The sequence below is a fragment of the Rhinoderma darwinii genome (genome assembly GCF_050947455.1).
Source record: "Rhinoderma darwinii isolate aRhiDar2 chromosome 5 unlocalized genomic scaffold, aRhiDar2.hap1 SUPER_5_unloc_36, whole genome shotgun sequence".
Lineage (NCBI taxonomy): Eukaryota > Metazoa > Chordata > Amphibia > Anura > Rhinodermatidae > Rhinoderma > Rhinoderma darwinii.
The window spans coordinates 1-12,139 of NW_027461794.1; the positions used below are offsets into that span (position 1 = coordinate 1).

Sequence of the window (12,139 nt, forward strand, 5' to 3'; positions counted from 1 at the left end):
TAACAAACTGTGCAAGGATGGAGGTTGTAGGAGCAAAGAGAAGTTGTCTGTAAAGTTGGTGGATGCCTATTTTCCATTTTGCAGTCCCTTGTCTCCCTCTTGTGGCCTCCTGGAGGCAAATAAATGTGCAAAAAAAAGACAGCCTGGCGGCCGGCTGTTGCAGTGTTGCCCTCTCAGGCAACACTGAGTGACTGACTGAGCCTCACAGTCTTATATAAAGTTCAGACGGAACTTTGCACGTGTCATAGTGGAGCCCTCAGGATTCCAGAGCCAGCTTTCTGACATCATAATGGGGCCTGCCTCAGAGATAAAAGCCTGGGCCCAGGCAGTGTTGTTCAGTGCTGCTCAGCAGGCAGCACAGGACTGGATTAAAGCTGATACAAGGTGTGAAGGAACAAGGGGTGGCTGTGGGCATGCACTTGCTGCCGCTGCCAGTGTTTATCTGCATGGCAGGAGGGCATTTGGGCGTTGCCAGGAAGGCGTTTTTATGTAGATTCCTCCTCTTTCAGCACTGCATTGTGGTGCAAGCAAAAGAAGCAAATCCTGTCTGGCTTCCTCTCCGGCCTTTATTCACCTCCCGCTTAGTAGCTGTAAATGTGTGTGAGCCTGCAGGGCCCCATGGAATTGCCTAGGAGTAGGCTGAATCGCTGCAAGGGGTGAACAGCAGTATGGGACAGGCTCGGGCAAGGCAAGGGCCGCTCGGGTTATCGCTTCTCGGCCTTTTGGCTAAGATCAAGTGTAGTATCTGTTCTTATCAGTTTAATATCTGATACGTCCCCTATCTGGGGACCATATATTAAATGGATTTTTAGAACAGGGAGATGGAAATAGAGCTTGCTCTGTCCACTCCACGCATTGACCTGGTATTGCAGTATTTCCAGGACCGGTGCACCCTTCCCTTATGTGTTGACTAAAATCAGATTCCAAAAGTGTTTTTTCTCTTTGCCATTGTTTCTGTCTTTCTGAAGGGATCTCCCCTTTTAATCCCATTATTTCAACACCTGTTGGACAATGCATTTGTACAGTCATGTGTGATAATGAGCTCATTTATTAAATGCAATTAATGAATACATTGCCACCTCTTGTTGTGTGTGTGTGTGTGTGTGTCTTCTGTGTTTCTGTGTTTCCGGCATTTCACATTGGAACAGCTCATTCACCTTCCTTGTCTTCTCTCCGCCCTCCCTCCCTCCCTCCTAGGTAAGTTAAAGAGCTGCACCTGAGCCAGCCACTGATTGATGCAGCACCACAGTCAAATAGTGGAGTGGAGTGGAGTAGGGGAACAGCAAACAGCCATTAAAGCAGCCAGCCGCCTACCCGCCACAATGGACCTACCTGTGTACACTAGGTGGATGTGATGGAATGTACTGTCGTCCCTACATTTCAAGAAGAAGTAAGAATTGCAGTTGCAACAAACCCTTGCTTGCCTACAAAGAGAGCAGCAATTTGGATTTGTTACTATGTTACCTGGAAGAATAACAAACTGTGCAAGGATGGAGGTTGTAGGAGCAAAGAGAAGTTGTCTGTAAAGTTGGTGGATGCCTATTTTCCATTTTGCAGTCCCTTGTCTCCCTCTTGTGGCCTCCTGGAGGCAAATAAATGTGCAAAAAAAAGACAGCCTGGCGGCCGGCTGTTGCAGTGTTGCCCTCTCAGGCAACACTGAGTGACTGACTGAGCCTCACAGTCTTATATAAAGTTCAGACGGAACTTTGCACGTGTCATAGTGGAGCCCTCAGGATTCCAGAGCCAGCTTTCTGACATCATAATGGGGCCTGCCTCAGAGATAAAAGCCTGGGCCCAGGCAGTGTTGTTCAGTGCTGCTCAGCAGGCAGCACAGGACTGGATTAAAGCTGATACAAGGTGTGAAGGAACAAGGGGTGGCTGTGGGCATGCACTTGCTGCCGCTGCCAGTGTTTATCTGCATGGCAGGAGGGCATTTGGGCGTTGCCAGGAAGGCGTTTTTATGTAGATTCCTCCTCTTTCAGCACTGCATTGTGGTGCAAGCAAAAGAAGCAAATCCTGTCTGGCTTCCTCTCCGGCCTTTATTCACCTCCCGCTTAGTAGCTGTAAATGTGTGTGAGCCTGCAGGGCCCCATGGAATTGCCTAGGAGTAGGCTGAATCGCTGCAAGGGGTGAACAGCAGTATGGGACAGGCTCGGGCAAGGCAAGGGCCGCTCGGGTTATCGCTTCTCGGCCTTTTGGCTAAGATCAAGTGTAGTATCTGTTCTTATCAGTCCTTGTAAGGATAGATAGCTCGGAGAACCACTGGGGGCTATAAACACTAGCTTAGCGATCCAAGAGCGTTCCAGACGAAGCCGGCGACGAACTGCGGAGAAGAACCAGCGAAGACGACGATCCAGAAGGGAGAAGCCGCCATCGAGGAAGAAGCTCCGGGAGATCGCTGCCGGGAAGAAGAAGGAGAACTTCGGAGAAGAGCCGCTGCTGAAGGGGATCTTCGAAGAAGCTCGGCCGCAGAAGAAGAAGCTCGACGAGGAACCGCTGCGGAAGAAATTTCGTGGAAGAACCTCGGCCAGCAAGGAGAAGATTTGCATAGCTCCGCCCCCTTCGGGAAAGAGCTATCGAAGATCCTCCCCAAGCGACAGGAACAGCTGGAAGAAGCCATGGCCTCAACCAGCAACCCTGCCACCCAGAAGGAGAAGGCTGATGGACCAGGTGAGCCGGCCCAGGCCAGGACATCTCCTCCTGAAGCCTCCTCAAGCCAACAGGCCACCAGGAAGCCGAACCAGGCTGCTCCAACCCTGGAGCCCTGGATGAAGCAGACGGTGGCCCTGAAGCTCAAGGAGGTGGACGGGAGAGTGCCGGACATGACGGAAGAAGTGTTCTGCCAGAAGATGCTCCTGGATCAGGGCTTCGCTAAGCCGGAGACCATCAGTATCCAGGCCTTCATGACCGGGATGTTCTTCGTGACCTTCGCTTCGATCAACATCTGCAGAAGGTACTGGGAGATGGTGAAAGCGGCGAGGCCTGAATCCCCTTTCTCTCGCTTTGTGGGCAACTGCCCTGTCCAAAGAGAGGAAAGGCGGGTGACGGTCTCAATGCGGAACCCACACACCCCCGGCAAAGACATCACCACGCTCCTGAAGCGGTTCTGCACAGTGGTGAGGGAACCCACCCACATCCTGAACGGACTCGGCTTCTGGACTGGCAAGTGGTCGGTAATCGTCCGACTGAACAAGGATTCGAGCGCGGAAGACGGCCTCCAGCACCTGCCCCAGTCATTCTCGCTGGGCAACTCCTACGGCCTCATCTATTACCCGGACATGCCGCAGATCTGCAGGAGATGCAGCAAGAAGGGTCATTCGGTGAAGGACTGCAAGGAGGACGCCTGCAAGAACTGCCGGGTAACAGGACACGAGACCAAAGACTGCCCGAAACGGACAATGTGCAACCTCTGCGGACAAGCAGCCCACTCTTACAAGGACTGCCCGAAGAGGGATCGATCCTGGGCAACTGTAGCAGCGAAAGCTCCAGCCAGAGGGAACCCCGCCCCAGCCAGAGCTCCAGCGGCACAGAAGACCGGGAAAAAGAAGGATGGTAAGAAGACGACAGTCCCTCCCCCCCCTCTCCCGGCCCTCCCTCGCCCTACCCTTCCCACCCTCCCTCGCCCGGCCCTCCCCACCCCCCCGTCCCCAACCCCTGTCACCCCCACTGAGGCTCTCACCTTCTCCTACCCACCCATCTCAGTGGTCCTGTCACCTGCACCTCTCCCAACCCAGCCTCCCTTCTCCCCAGCTCCAGCAGCACTAACATCTTCCCCTCCAGCTGCTGGAGTCCTCTCCCTGGAGGATTTTCCCCCTCTTGTCTCCTCAGGTGCCATCCAGAGGAAGAGAAAGGTGAGGGACAGCCCAGCTGCTGAGTCCTCAAAGCGACAAGTCGTGGAAATCTGCGAAGATTCCCTTGCGCAGCAGGAGGAAATGGAGCAGATGGTGGAGGAACTCGTGTCTGAACCTGAGGTCATCGACTTCACAACAGACATCCAGGTGGCTACAATCCTGGAACAATTTCTGTCAGAGGGCCTGCTGGATCTTTCGGACCCGCCAGGCGAGGAGGATCCGCCCGACCGGACTGGTAACTAAGGTGTATCGTTTGCACTGACCTTCTTTATTCTCCCCCATGGCTGCTAAACTTAACATCTTTAGCCTCAATGTGAGGAGTGTTAGAGATAGGACTAGATGTCAGATGGTGCTAACTTTTCTTTCCAAGCAGTCGAGTGATGTATTTATGCTGCAGGAATGTACTCTCCCCTCTTCCAGGTCATACCATCATCTGGCCAGGCAGTGGACCCATGGCCCGTCCTACTGGTCTGGTGGGGGCGACTGTAAGTCTGCAGGGGTTGCCATCCTGATTAGGGGAAGCGTATTTACTGTTGACTCTGTCCAGGAGCTCGCCTGCGGCCGCTTGTTGGTCGTAGACGGTTCCTGGGCAGGAGAGCCGATTAGGCTCATCAACGTATACGCTCCCCCTATGAAGGCTGAGCGCCTGGAACTATTCCAGACCCTGCGGACCCAGCTCGCCACCACTAGGGCAGTGGTGATGGCCGGGGACTTCAACTGCCCCATCGAAGAGGATGGACGAAGTTCCGGCACTTCAATCAAACTGGATGTCAGTTCCAAACTGCTTATCGAGATGGTAACCGAAGCATCCTTGCAGGACGTTGTGGGCTCCATGGGGATCGGCTCTGTGAACTATTCATGGAGCCGACCCGATGGCTCACTTCGTTCTCGGATTGACTTTGTGTTCACCTCCCGGGCAGTCAAGCAGCATGGGCACTCCATGGTCCCCTGCTTCTTCTCTGACCACAGGGCCATTCTCTTCCAGGGTGCCATCGGCCACGGTTTTCCTCCCGGCCCTGGCTCCTGGAAGCTGAATTGTGCCCTGCTGGAAAGAGAGGAGGTACTGGCGGAACTTAGAGACGCCTATATTGTTTGGAGGAATGATAAAGTTTTCTTTGACAAAACCTGTGACTGGTGGGAATATGTTAAAGTTGAATTTCGTTGTTTCTTTCAGGCAAAAAGTCGTCAACAGGCGTGTGAGAGGAAGAGAGACTTCAGAGAGATGCAGCGTCAGCTGCGATCCCTGCAAGACCTCCTTCAATGCGGCTGGGACGTCAGGAAGGAGCTGGAGGAAGCCAAAAAGGGCCTGAAAAGGCACTTTGAGGAGGAATCCAAGCGAATTGTCTTTCGTTCCAAGGTGGAGAACCTGGAGAAGGGTGAGAAATGTAACTCGTTCTTTTTCAGGAAACTCCATGCCGGCCACACGCCCCTGAAGGAACTCCGAGATGAGACCGGAAACATGCATTCTGGGAAGAAGGAGGTGATGGGAGTCGTCACAGACTACTACCGAAACCTCTACTCCCGGAAAACCACTGACCCCGAAGCCGCCGATAAATTCCTGTCAGGTATCACTAATCATCTTGATCCTGCAGGTACGGAGGCTATGGATGTACCCCTGACGGTGGAGGAACTGCTCTCTGCCGCTAAATCCTTCAGACCCGGCAGGACCCCGGGCAGTGATGGTCTCCCAGCAGAGCTCTATGTAGCGCTGGGGGACTTGATCTGTCCGGACCTGCTGGAGCTCTATGAGGAGATGGTGGTGGAGGGTAGAATGCCACCGTCCTTGAGAGAAGGCATGATCACGATCTTGTATAAGCGGAAGGGGGAGAGATGTGACCTGAAAAACTGGCGTCCCATCTCTCTCCTGAACGTGGACTACAAGATCCTCGCCAAAGTATTGGCCAACAGACTGAAGGTTGTCATCGGACAGATCATCGGATCGGACCAAACCTGCGGCATTCCTGGCCGTAGGGTGGCCGACAGTCTTGCCCTGGTGAGGGACACGGTGCATTACATGCAAAGCCGCCGTACACACGCGGCCCTGGTCAGTCTGGATCAGGAGAAGGCTTTTGACCGGGTCTCTCACGAATTCATGGGTAAGGCTCTGCGTAGGCTGCGGCTTGGCAGGTTGTTCTGTTTGTATGTTAACCTGATGTATTGCGACATTTACAGCTCGGTGCTGGTGAACGGCTGGAAGACTGACCCCTTTCCTGTATCGTCGGGGGTTAGACAAGGCTGTCCTCTTTCACCTCTCCTTTTTGTTTGTGTTATAGAGCTCTTCGCAGAGGCTATCCGGCAGAATGGAGAGATCAGAGGGATCACCGCACCAGGTCCAGGACACTTCGAGGTCAAATGCTCGCTGTACATGGACGACGTGACCGTCTTCTGCGCTGACCAGAGTTCGGTGACTGCACTCGTCCAGACCTGCGAGGAGTTCGGACGCGCTTCAGGGGCAAAAGTCAACTGCGGGAAGTCGGAAGCCATGCTCTTCGGAAAGTGGTACCTGCCTTCTCCTGCCTCCTTCCCGTTTACTATCAAGCCGGACTTCATCAAAATTCTGGGAGTCTGGTTCGGTAAGGAAGGTGCAGCCCTAAAGTCGTGGGAAGAACGCTTGGCCAAAGTCAACCAAAGGATCGGACTGTGGAGCCTCAGACAACTCACTATTGAGGGCAAAGCAATGGTCCTGCGTAACGAAGTCTTGCCTGTGCTACAATACACTGCACAGGCATGGCCCCCTCTTGCAACGGTCTCGAGGGCCATTACCAGGACTGTGTTTCGCTTCATCTGGGGCTCGAAAATGGACAGAGTAAAGCGGACTGTTATGTACAAGGAGCCCCGCAAAGGTGGGAAGGGTATACCCGACATTCCCACTCTGCTGCGGATCGCTTTTGCATGTGACTGTGTTCGTAGGACTCTGAGGACAGCAAACGGCTCTGCGGGCAAGGCCATGTCCCGCTACTTCCTCCTTCCCCTCTGGCGAGGTTTTGGCTGGGACAAGTGGGACAGCTCCTTCCCTTACAACTGGCACGCTCCCTGGTTCTACGGAGATGTTGTCCGGTTTGTGAGGGAGCATCAACTGGAGGGTCTTAAGCCCGACTTGTGGAAACCTAAGACGATCCACAAGCACATCAGAGCAAAGGACTCACTGGAGTCTGTTCCAGGGCTTCATGCCGACACGTTGGAGACTGTTTGGACTAACGTGTCATCTGGCAGGTTGACCAACGGGCACAAGGACATTTCATGGATGGCCATCCAGGGAGGACTGCCTCTTAGGTCATTCATGCATACCCGCAACCTGTGCAAGACCCGGTACTGCCCCAGGTGCCCCTTCACGGAGGAAACATCTTTGCACATTTTCTGGCAGTGCCCCTTTGCACAGGGTCTGTTGAAAGCCTTGGAACATGAACTCAAGGACTCAGTACCCAGGAACAGACTGTCGTACCGCTCGGTACTTTATGGACTATTTCCTGGGAATACCACGGATGGAGCAATCCAGGAAGCCTGGCGCCTTATGAACTGCTTTAAGGACGCTATATGGTTTGCCAGGAACCGTCTGATTTTGCGGAGAGAGAGTGTGTCCGTCCAGGACTGCCGCAGGCTGATCCACAGCCTGCTCAGAGACTATTCCACCTGGGACAGCCCGGACGTCGATGAGGAAGAGGACTGATACTCCCCTTCCCCCCACTCTCCCTTCTTGTGTGTTGTCTTTCAATAAAGCTTCGGGCCTGTGATTTCCCCCTTCCCTATCCCCTCCTACCCACTCCCATTTCCCATCACTTGTCTGTAATGCTTTGTTGTTTGGCTTTAGTGAATGCAAGAATGTTAGTGTAGCATGTGGTGTAATGTATAGCATAGGCCAGCCTGTACTGTGTATTATACTGTCATGTTATGTTTGACGACTGTTATTATTTATTATTTGCTGCTTCATGGCTTGCGCTGCGTCGCAGTAATGTTTGTATGATGACGATTGATTGTCAATAAAGCATTTTTCAATCAAAAAATCTGTTCTTATCAGTTTAATATCTGATACGTCCCCTATCTGGGGACCATATATTAAATGGATTTTTAGAACAGGGAGATGGAAATAGAGCTTGCTCTGTCCACTCCACGCATTGACCTGGTATTGCAGTATTTCCAGGACCGGTGCACCCTTCCCTTATGTGTTGACTAAAATCAGATTCCAAAAGTGTTTTTTCTCTTTGCCATTGTTTCTGTCTTTCTGAAGGGATCTCCCCTTTTAATCCCATTATTTCAACACCTGTTGGACAATGCATTTGTACAGTCATGTGTGATAATGAGCTCATTTATTAAATGCAATTAATGAATACATTGCCACCTCTTGTTGTGTGTGTGTGTGTGTGTGTCTTCTGTGTTTCTGTGTTTCCGGCATTTCACATTGGAACAGCTCATTCACCTTCCTTGTCTTCTCTCCGCCCTCCCTCCCTCCCTCCCTCCTAGGTAAGTTAAAGAGCTGCACCTGAGCCAGCCACTGATTGATGCAGCACCACAGTCAAATAGTGGAGTGGAGTGGAGTAGGGGAACAGCAAACAGCCATTAAAGCAGCCAGCCGCCTACCCGCCACAATGGACCTACCTGTGTACACTAGGTGGATGTGATGGAATGTACTGTCGTCCCTACATTTCAAGAAGAAGTAAGAATTGCAGTTGCAACAAACCCTTGCTTGCCTACAAAGAGAGCAGCAATTTGGATTTGTTACTATGTTACCTGGAAGAATAACAAACTGTGCAAGGATGGAGGTTGTAGGAGCAAAGAGAAGTTGTCTGTAAAGTTGGTGGATGCCTATTTTCCATTTTGCAGTCCCTTGTCTCCCTCTTGTGGCCTCCTGGAGGCAAATAAATGTGCAAAAAAAAGACAGCCTGGCGGCCGGCTGTTGCAGTGTTGCCCTCTCAGGCAACACTGAGTGACTGACTGAGCCTCACAGTCTTATATAAAGTTCAGACGGAACTTTGCACGTGTCATAGTGGAGCCCTCAGGATTCCAGAGCCAGCTTTCTGACATCATAATGGGGCCTGCCTCAGAGATAAAAGCCTGGGCCCAGGCAGTGTTGTTCAGTGCTGCTCAGCAGGCAGCACAGGACTGGATTAAAGCTGATACAAGGTGTGAAGGAACAAGGGGTGGCTGTGGGCATGCACTTGCTGCCGCTGCCAGTGTTTATCTGCATGGCAGGAGGGCATTTGGGCGTTGCCAGGAAGGCGTTTTTATGTAGATTCCTCCTCTTTCAGCACTGCATTGTGGTGCAAGCAAAAGAAGCAAATCCTGTCTGGCTTCCTCTCCGGCCTTTATTCACCTCCCGCTTAGTAGCTGTAAATGTGTGTGAGCCTGCAGGGCCCCATGGAATTGCCTAGGAGTAGGCTGAATCGCTGCAAGGGGTGAACAGCAGTATGGGACAGGCTCGGGCAAGGCAAGGGCCGCTCGGGTTATCGCTTCTCGGCCTTTTGGCTAAGATCAAGTGTAGTATCTGTTCTTATCAGTTTAATATCTGATACGTCCCCTATCTGGGGACCATATATTAAATGGATTTTTAGAACAGGGAGATGGAAATAGAGCTTGCTCTGTCCACTCCACGCATTGACCTGGTATTGCAGTATTTCCAGGACCGGTGCACCCTTCCCTTATGTGTTGACTAAAATCAGATTCCAAAAGTGTTTTTTCTCTTTGCCATTGTTTCTGTCTTTCTGAAGGGATCTCCCCTTTTAATCCCATTATTTCAACACCTGTTGGACAATGCATTTGTACAGTCATGTGTGATAATGAGCTCATTTATTAAATGCAATTAATGAATACATTGCCACCTCTTGTTGTGTGTGTGTGTGTGTGTGTCTTCTGTGTTTCTGTGTTTCCGGCATTTCACATTGGAACAGCTCATTCACCTTCCTTGTCTTCTCTCCGCCCTCCCTCCCTCCCTCCCTCCTAGGTAAGTTAAAGAGCTGCACCTGAGCCAGCCACTGATTGATGCAGCACCACAGTCAAATAGTGGAGTGGAGTGGAGTAGGGGAACAGCAAACAGCCATTAAAGCAGCCAGCCGCCTACCCGCCACAATGGACCTACCTGTGTACACTAGGTGGATGTGATGGAATGTACTGTCGTCCCTACATTTCAAGAAGAAGTAAGAATTGCAGTTGCAACAAACCCTTGCTTGCCTACAAAGAGAGCAGCAATTTGGATTTGTTACTATGTTACCTGGAAGAATAACAAACTGTGCAAGGATGGAGGTTGTAGGAGCAAAGAGAAGTTGTCTGTAAAGTTGGTGGATGCCTATTTTCCATTTTGCAGTCCCTTGTCTCCCTCTTGTGGCCTCCTGGAGGCAAATAAATGTGCAAAAAAAAGACAGCCTGGCGGCCGGCTGTTGCAGTGTTGCCCTCTCAGGCAACACTGAGTGACTGACTGAGCCTCACAGTCTTATATAAAGTTCAGACGGAACTTTGCACGTGTCATAGTGGAGCCCTCAGGATTCCAGAGCCAGCTTTCTGACATCATAATGGGGCCTGCCTCAGAGATAAAAGCCTGGGCCCAGGCAGTGTTGTTCAGTGCTGCTCAGCAGGCAGCACAGGACTGGATTAAAGCTGATACAAGGTGTGAAGGAACAAGGGGTGGCTGTGGGCATGCACTTGCTGCCGCTGCCAGTGTTTATCTGCATGGCAGGAGGGCATTTGGGCGTTGCCAGGAAGGCGTTTTTATGTAGATTCCTCCTCTTTCAGCACTGCATTGTGGTGCAAGCAAAAGAAGCAAATCCTGTCTGGCTTCCTCTCCGGCCTTTATTCACCTCCCGCTTAGTAGCTGTAAATGTGTGTGAGCCTGCAGGGCCCCATGGAATTGCCTAGGAGTAGGCTGAATCGCTGCAAGGGGTGAACAGCAGTATGGGACAGGCTCGGGCAAGGCAAGGGCCGCTCGGGTTATCGCTTCTCGGCCTTTTGGCTAAGATCAAGTGTAGTATCTGTTCTTATCAGTTTAATATCTGATACGTCCCCTATCTGGGGACCATATATTAAATGGATTTTTAGAACAGGGAGATGGAAATAGAGCTTGCTCTGTCCACTCCACGCATTGACCTGGTATTGCAGTATTTCCAGGACCGGTGCACCCTTCCCTTATGTGTTGACTAAAATCAGATTCCAAAAGTGTTTTTTCTCTTTGCCATTGTTTCTGTCTTTCTGAAGGGATCTCCCCTTTTAATCCCATTATTTCAACACCTGTTGGACAATGCATTTGTACAGTCATGTGTGATAATGAGCTCATTTATTAAATGCAATTAATGAATACATTGCCACCTCTTGTTGTGTGTGTGTGTGTGTGTGTCTTCTGTGTTTCTGTGTTTCCGGCATTTCACATTGGAACAGCTCATTCACCTTCCTTGTCTTCTCTCCGCCCTCCCTCCCTCCCTCCCTCCTAGGTAAGTTAAAGAGCTGCACCTGAGCCAGCCACTGATTGATGCAGCACCACAGTCAAATAGTGGAGTGGAGTGGAGTAGGGGAACAGCAAACAGCCATTAAAGCAGCCAGCCGCCTACCCGCCACAATGGACCTACCTGTGTACACTAGGTGGATGTGATGGAATGTACTGTCGTCCCTACATTTCAAGAAGAAGTAAGAATTGCAGTTGCAACAAACCCTTGCTTGCCTACAAAGAGAGCAGCAATTTGGATTTGTTACTATGTTACCTGGAAGAATAACAAACTGTGCAAGGATGGAGGTTGTAGGAGCAAAGAGAAGTTGTCTGTAAAGTTGGTGGATGCCTATTTTCCATTTTGCAGTCCCTTGTCTCCCTCTTGTGGCCTCCTGGAGGCAAATAAATGTGCAAAAAAAAGACAGCCTGGCGGCCGGCTGTTGCAGTGTTGCCCTCTCAGGCAACACTGAGTGACTGACTGAGCCTCACAGTCTTATATAAAGTTCAGACGGAACTTTGCACGTGTCATAGTGGAGCCCTCAGGATTCCAGAGCCAGCTTTCTGACATCATAATGGGGCCTGCCTCAGAGATAAAAGCCTGGGCCCAGGCAGTGTTGTTCAGTGCTGCTCAGCAGGCAGCACAGGACTGGATTAAAGCTGATACAAGGTGTGAAGGAACAAGGGGTGGCTGTGGGCATGCACTTGCTGCCGCTGCCAGTGTTTATCTGCATGGCAGGAGGGCATTTGGGCGTTGCCAGGAAGGCGTTTTTATGTAGATTCCTCCTCTTTCAGCACTGCATTGTGGTGCAAGCAAAAGAAGCAAATCCTGTCTGGCTTCCTCTCCGGCCTTTATTCACCTCCCGCTTAGTAGCTGTAAATGTGT

General features: G+C 51.3%; 3 non-coding genes and 2 pseudogenes across 3 annotated transcripts; all 5 read left to right on the top strand.

Annotated features, from left to right (window-relative positions):
* Window positions 1-706: 706 nt before the first annotated feature.
* LOC142691055 (U2 spliceosomal RNA) lies at window positions 707-897 on the top strand. Its single transcript, XR_012859709.1, has one exon. It is a non-coding gene; the product is annotated as a U2 spliceosomal RNA (small nuclear RNA).
* A 1,282-nt stretch (window positions 898-2,179) lies between these two features.
* LOC142691268 (U2 spliceosomal RNA) lies at window positions 2,180-2,281 on the top strand (annotated as a pseudogene).
* A 5,549-nt stretch (window positions 2,282-7,830) lies between these two features.
* On the top strand, window positions 7,831-8,005 carry LOC142691201 (U2 spliceosomal RNA; annotated as a pseudogene).
* A 1,286-nt stretch (window positions 8,006-9,291) lies between these two features.
* LOC142691179 (U2 spliceosomal RNA) lies at window positions 9,292-9,482 on the top strand. The gene has a single exon (XR_012859820.1). It is a non-coding gene; the product is annotated as a U2 spliceosomal RNA (small nuclear RNA).
* A 1,286-nt stretch (window positions 9,483-10,768) lies between these two features.
* On the top strand, window positions 10,769-10,959 carry LOC142691301 (U2 spliceosomal RNA). Its single transcript, XR_012859874.1, has one exon. It is a non-coding gene; the product is annotated as a U2 spliceosomal RNA (small nuclear RNA).
* The last annotated feature ends 1,180 nt before the right edge of the window (window positions 10,960-12,139 follow it).